Genomic DNA, 5,954 nt, shown 5'->3' with positions numbered 1-5,954 from the left:
GAGCTTTCTACCCTACACCCATGCCACTCCATTTATAATCCACATCTCAGCCTGGTTTTCACTCCCTTTGTCCTCCTCAAACACTGTTCTACACTAATCGCTTTTCCCAGACTCTTCACCTGCTTCTGTGAGCTTATGGCTTCCTTATGGCTGACACAGGAAAATCATAGCTAGGAGTGACCTCTGACATCTGAGACCATGTAGCACAGTATATTTCCTAACCTTCTAGATGTTGCCAGGCCTTTCTGTCTTTGTGCCTGGGAGTTTCTTAGCTTAGGAGGAAATTAACAGTCAGGTGTGCTTTAGCACAAAAAGGAATATTTATAGGCTACTCTTGGTTTTCAAAGACCTCAACCCATCTACAAGATTAGACTGGGCTGTATGAATGAGAGGGGAAGAGAACAGAGGCAGGGCTTAAGAAGCTGACAGAGAAACAAGTCAGGATTTCTGGGGACCAGGAAGAGAAAGGTCTCAGGTTCTGCAAGGTGAGTGGAAACCTAAGCTAAACTGTGGCAAGGCCTTGGAAGGGGACAGGTGTGTGGGTGTCCTAGAGGCCTGGGCACTGATGGCTGTAACCCTGTTAGCCTTGGAGCAGGTCCTGGTGGCCAAGTCCAACAAGGAACATGGAGAAGCTCCAGTGCAGCCAGCTACTTGAATGGCCCCATTGGCCTCGGGCAGAGCAGTGGGAGCAACAGACACGAGCTAAGAAACAAGCGTGAGGATCCAGGGCCAGGGGTGAGGATTAGCCCTATTTTCAAAGTTCTCATAAGCACCATGGTTTTCGTAAGATCAAAAGATGAGGAAGGAGCCAATCCAAACTGACTGATACTGGACTTCTCCTTAACCTTGGTAAGATGGCACAGCAGTCAGATTTCGTTTTATTTAAAAAGTAAAACATAGCAAAACAAAACACCAGCTACATTTATTAGTTCCTAGAGGTTATAAAGCAATTAGTATCCATTAATTATACAAAATTCTCTGTGTATGTGTTATTAGAGGCATTTTCCTAGAGAGGATTGAGGTTTTCATGGGATTCTCACAGGGGCATCTGACTCCCCAGTGAAGACTCACTCATCCAACACAACCTCCTTAATTTAGAGATGAAGAGGCTAAGGCCAGAGAAATAAGTAGCCTGAACAAAGTCACACAGCTGGTTGCTGCCCCGATAGACACCACTCCTTCTTCTTCCACTAAAACAATAAACAAGAGACCAAACCAAGCACACAGGTTGGTTTTGACATACATTCTGTTAATAGGTAGTTCCTCAAGATACCACATTTGCTTATCAACTTTCAAAGAACCAGAACATAGTTAATCCTAAAACAAACAAAACCAGGTATGTTTTCTTCATTATCCATGTCCTTACTATGTTTCTATGTACCAGGACTTGTTTGAAGCACTCATTTAATCTTCACAACCCTAACTTAGGTACTATTTTTATCCAAACTTTACAGACGAGAAAACTAGAATACATAGAGGTTAAATAATCTACCAAGGTCACGTAACTTTTAAGTGTCAGAATCAGGATTTGAGCCAAGAACTAAAGTGTTTTATTTCCTGAACTTATATTACTTTTTTGGGGGGAGGTGGTGTTTTAAAAACTGATGATTAATTTACATAGTGTAATACATAGATAATAAGTGAACAATAAGGTTTGCCCTTCCACTAAGGCAACCACTGTTCTTATTGCTATTACCACAGACTAAGCCTCTCTGTTCTAGAACCTCACATAAATGGAATTAAATTGTATGTACATTTTTGTGTCTGGCTTCCTTTTTGCTCAATATAATGTTTTTGAGATTCATGCATGTGCTACTGTATATCAGTTATTCATTCCTTTCTATTACTTAGCATTCCATTGAATTATTTAACATAATTTGTTTATCCTTTCCATTTTGGGGCTATCATGAATAAAATTAACATTTATATTGTTTTACAAGTCCTTTTGTAGATACATGTTTTCACTTTTGTTGTTATAAATTTATGCTTAATTTTATAATAAACCGCTAAACAAATTTCCAAAGTGGTTATACCATTTTATACTCTCCCCAACAATGAATCAGGGTTCTAGTTATTTCACATCCTTGCTGGGTTTTGGTGGCATCAGTCTTTTTAATTTAACTTTAACTATTCTATAGGGTGTGTAGTGGTGGCATGTTGAGGTTTTAATTTTCATTTCCCTAATTTCTCTGATGACTAGTTACATTGAGCAGTTTTTCAAGGGCTTACTGGATACTTGTATCTCTTTCTCTTTGTAAAGTGTCTGTTCAAGTGTTTAACCCATTTTTATAGGATTGGCTTTTTATTATTGACTTAGAGTGCTACAATATTTGATACACATCCTTTGTCAGATACTTATAGAGAAAGCAAATATTTTCTCCCAGTCTGAGGCCTGACTATTCATTTTCAAGTTCATTGATCTTTTCTTCTGCAGTATCCCATCTGTTGCTAACCCCCTCCAAACAAATTCTTTTCTTTTTTTTTCTTTTTTTTTTTTCTTAACATATAGTTTTCAGATCTAGAATTTCCATTTGGCCCTTCTTGCTTGTCTAGTAGTATTTGTTTGGATAATGGATGCTGAGTTGTTAAAGAGTATAGATTTTGTTGTCTTCCTCAAAGGAATGTTGAGTTTGTTCCAGTAGGCAGTTTATTTACCAAAGGATCAATTTTATCCTTTCGAGGTTTCTGGGCTTTGTTATGGCAGTGCCAGAGCTGCCCTCACTCTAGGGCCAGAGTAGCTCTTATCCTGAGGTGTGGTCTTGCTAGGGTCAATGGAATACCTAAGTTGTTCAGCATGGTCTCCCCACTCTGGCTGGCTGGAACTCTGGTATCTCCCAGTACTAGGCTCCTTCTGGAATCTCCATTGATCTCACAGCCTTCCAACAGCTATCCTCAGCCAGGGCACGCAGAGTGTTGCCCTGCACAAATGCAGCTTAGTATTCAGGCAAGGACTCAAGGAAACCCCTTGTAGATTTCTGGAGACTCTTCTCTGTGAAGTTCCCTCCTCTCCAGTACCCTGCCCCAAAACCGCAGCTGGCTCGGGAGGTGAAATGCTGATTTGTTTCCTCCACCCAGACTGCTGCTCTTGGACTCCATTTTCTTTCGCAGTTTGGAAAGCATTCCAGGGAGAAAACTGAAGTGCGTGTGAAGTTCATCTTTTGGTTTCTCTCCCCACAACGATCATAGTCCTATATGTCTGTGTCCAACCCAAAAAACAGTTGTTTCCCATACTTTTCCCACTTTTATAAGTTCTTTAAGGTAGAAGGGTAATTCCGATACCCATTATTCTGACCGGAACACCAAAGGTTTGAGTCTTCATCACTTGTACCGTTCCTTTGTTCCTTCAGATGGCCTGTGTGGTTCTTTTTGATCTGGTCTTTGTCTAGCTCACCAGTTTTAGCACGAGACTTGTGCTACCCGCATAATTACACCCCCTCATGCATATATGCATATTCAGATGCTTGTGCTCTCCTCACCTCTGGGGCTTCCTTCATGCTGTATCCTTTTCCTGTACCACCTGCATCACTCCTTCCATCTCTTGGCTCCTATTTGTCTTTCTCAATCAGCTTAAATAGCATTTCCTCTGGTAAATCTATCATGTGCTCCCATAGCAGGCTGTACTTTCCCCAATCAAAGACATTGTAAAACTTTACGGTAATTTCTTATTTTATATGAATTGTATTTTTCTGCTTGATTCTAAGTTCTATCTGGGCAAGTGTGGGGATTTTTCCTGTTTGATTAACATAAACATTAGTCACTTGCTATTGTACTTGAAAATGTCAATGAAAGATTTAGGCTAGTAAAAATACTGGATAAACTTGCTCTTATGATACCCAGAGAGAATTTACTTGAAGTTACACTCTATGATTAGTGACCCATCAACATAGACCTTGCTCTGGGTGTCTTCAATCGCCCTCTATCTATATGGCCTTCAAGGCAGATCTTCTCATTTCTGACTTTCACCTCCCTCCCCTCACTATTCCCTGTTGCCTTTACCAGCTAAACTGTATGTATTTTTGCTATGAGGTAATTATTAAAGCCATTATAAATCTCATATCTCAAAGAACATATCTTGATACATTCTCATAAGACATACCCTCTAAAAAAACATAAGCAAACCTATAAATCCTAAACCTTTTACAGGTGTTTTTGTGACCAGGGCAAGAACTATACACGGAAAAATTACATTCTTATAACTTGCCTATGAGCTCAGGAGGAAATTATAGGTACAATTCTGACCCTTGTAGGCTGAGAAGAGAGTTCAAACTAAACACACAGTGGCTGGTGCCCCAAAATGCAGAGTGTAGGACTGGGAAAACATAAGCTAAAGGCACAAGTGACCAGTAGATGGGATCGTGAGGTTGTTATGTTATTGTTTTAAAATGACAGATAAACTGATGTCTCAACAGTAATCAGTCTGAATGGGAGTACAAAACACCTAAGTGCAAATGTGTACTACAGGTAATGAATGCCACACTTTCACCCATCAAAGTCCCCAAAAGGAAATTTCAAGCAAAGTTAAAAAAAAAAGCACTTTCCTGAGAAAGAGAAATAATATGACTTAAAAGCAAGTGAAAGGAAAAGAGTGAAGGAATTTGAGAACTATCCAATAAAATGTTGAGCCAAATGACCTTTTGAGGTCCTTCCAATTCTTAAGTTTTAAGAAGTCATGGGACTTCCCTGATGGCACAGTGGTTAAGAATACGCCTGCCAATGCAGGGGACATGGGTTCGAGCCCTGGTCTGGGAAGATCCCACATGCTGTGGAGCAACTAAGCCCGTGCACCACAACTACTGAGCCTGTGTGCCACAACTACTGAAGCCCGCACGCCTAGAGCCAGTGCTCTGCAACAAGAGAAGCCGCCACAATGAGGAGCCCACACACCACAATGAAGAGTAGCCCCCGCTCGCCGCAACTAGAGAAAGCCCACTTGCACCAATGAAGACCAACGCAGCCAGAAATAAATTAAGAAAAAAAATTTCTGCTCTAAAAAAAATGACAATAATTTATATTTTCTTCATTGTAAGAAACCTCAAAATTTACCCTCACCATGGATTTAGGGTTAAGACACTAAGTAATCCAAGTAGAAATTTCCACCTTCACATAATCTCACAATTCTTTGGGAAAAGGGTGGGAGTGGAGGTGGGGTGAACAGAAGGGTTATCCCAAAGAACAAATGCAGCAGATTATCATATGGAAGGAGTCACACTTAGATGTATAGCTTTTCCAAACTTCAGACAGTAGGTAGTACAAGTTGTGGCACTTTGTAATTTATATATTTTTTCTTTTGAATCTCGTTATTGGACATGTCATAACTTTAGAAAGAAAAGCTTCAGATCACATCTATAGACATATTAAGAGTCACAGTGGGGGGTTGTGGAAAGATGGCGGAGGAGTAAGACGCGGAGATCACCTTCCTCCCCACAAATACACCAGAAATACATCTACATGTGGAACAACTCCTACAGAACTCCTACTGAATGCTGGCAGAAGACCTCAGACCTCCCAAAAGGCAAGAAACTCCCCACGTACCTGGGTAGGGCAAAAGAAAAAAAAAATTAATTAAAAACAGAGACAAAAGAATAGGGACGGCACCTGCACCAGTGGGAGGGAGCTGTGAAGGAGGAAAGGTCTCCACACACTAGGAAGCCCCTTCGCGGGCAGAGACTGCGGGAGGCGGAGTGGGGAGCTTCGGAGCCGCGGAGGAGAGCGCGGCAACAGGGGCGCGGAGGGCAAAGCGGAGAGATTCCCGCACAGAGGATCGGTGCCGACCGGCACTCACCAGCCCGAGAGGCTTGTGTGCTCACCCACCGAGGCGGGCGGGGCTGCGAGCTGAGGCTCGGTTTCGGTTTCGGTCGGAGCTCAGGGAGAGGACTGGGGTTGGCGGCTTGAACATAGCCCGAAGGGGTTAGTGCGCCACGGCTAGCCGGGAGGGAGTCCGGGGAAAAGTCTGC

At 42.0% G+C, this 5,954-nt stretch overlaps 1 protein-coding gene across 1 annotated transcript in view; it reads right to left on the bottom strand.

Annotated features, from left to right (window-relative positions):
• The window catches only part of MMD (monocyte to macrophage differentiation associated), a 35,397-nt gene that overhangs the window by 2,459 nt on the left and 26,984 nt on the right, over positions 1 to 5,954 (bottom strand). The window lies entirely within an intron of this gene.

This window comes from Lipotes vexillifer, unplaced genomic scaffold (assembly GCF_000442215.2).
Source record: "Lipotes vexillifer unplaced genomic scaffold, Lipotes_vexillifer_v1.1 scaffold331, whole genome shotgun sequence".
NCBI classification, from domain to species: domain Eukaryota; kingdom Metazoa; phylum Chordata; class Mammalia; order Artiodactyla; family Lipotidae; genus Lipotes; species Lipotes vexillifer.
The sequence above is the reverse complement of the archived record's forward strand: the minus strand, read 5'-3'. Positions and strand labels throughout refer to the sequence as shown.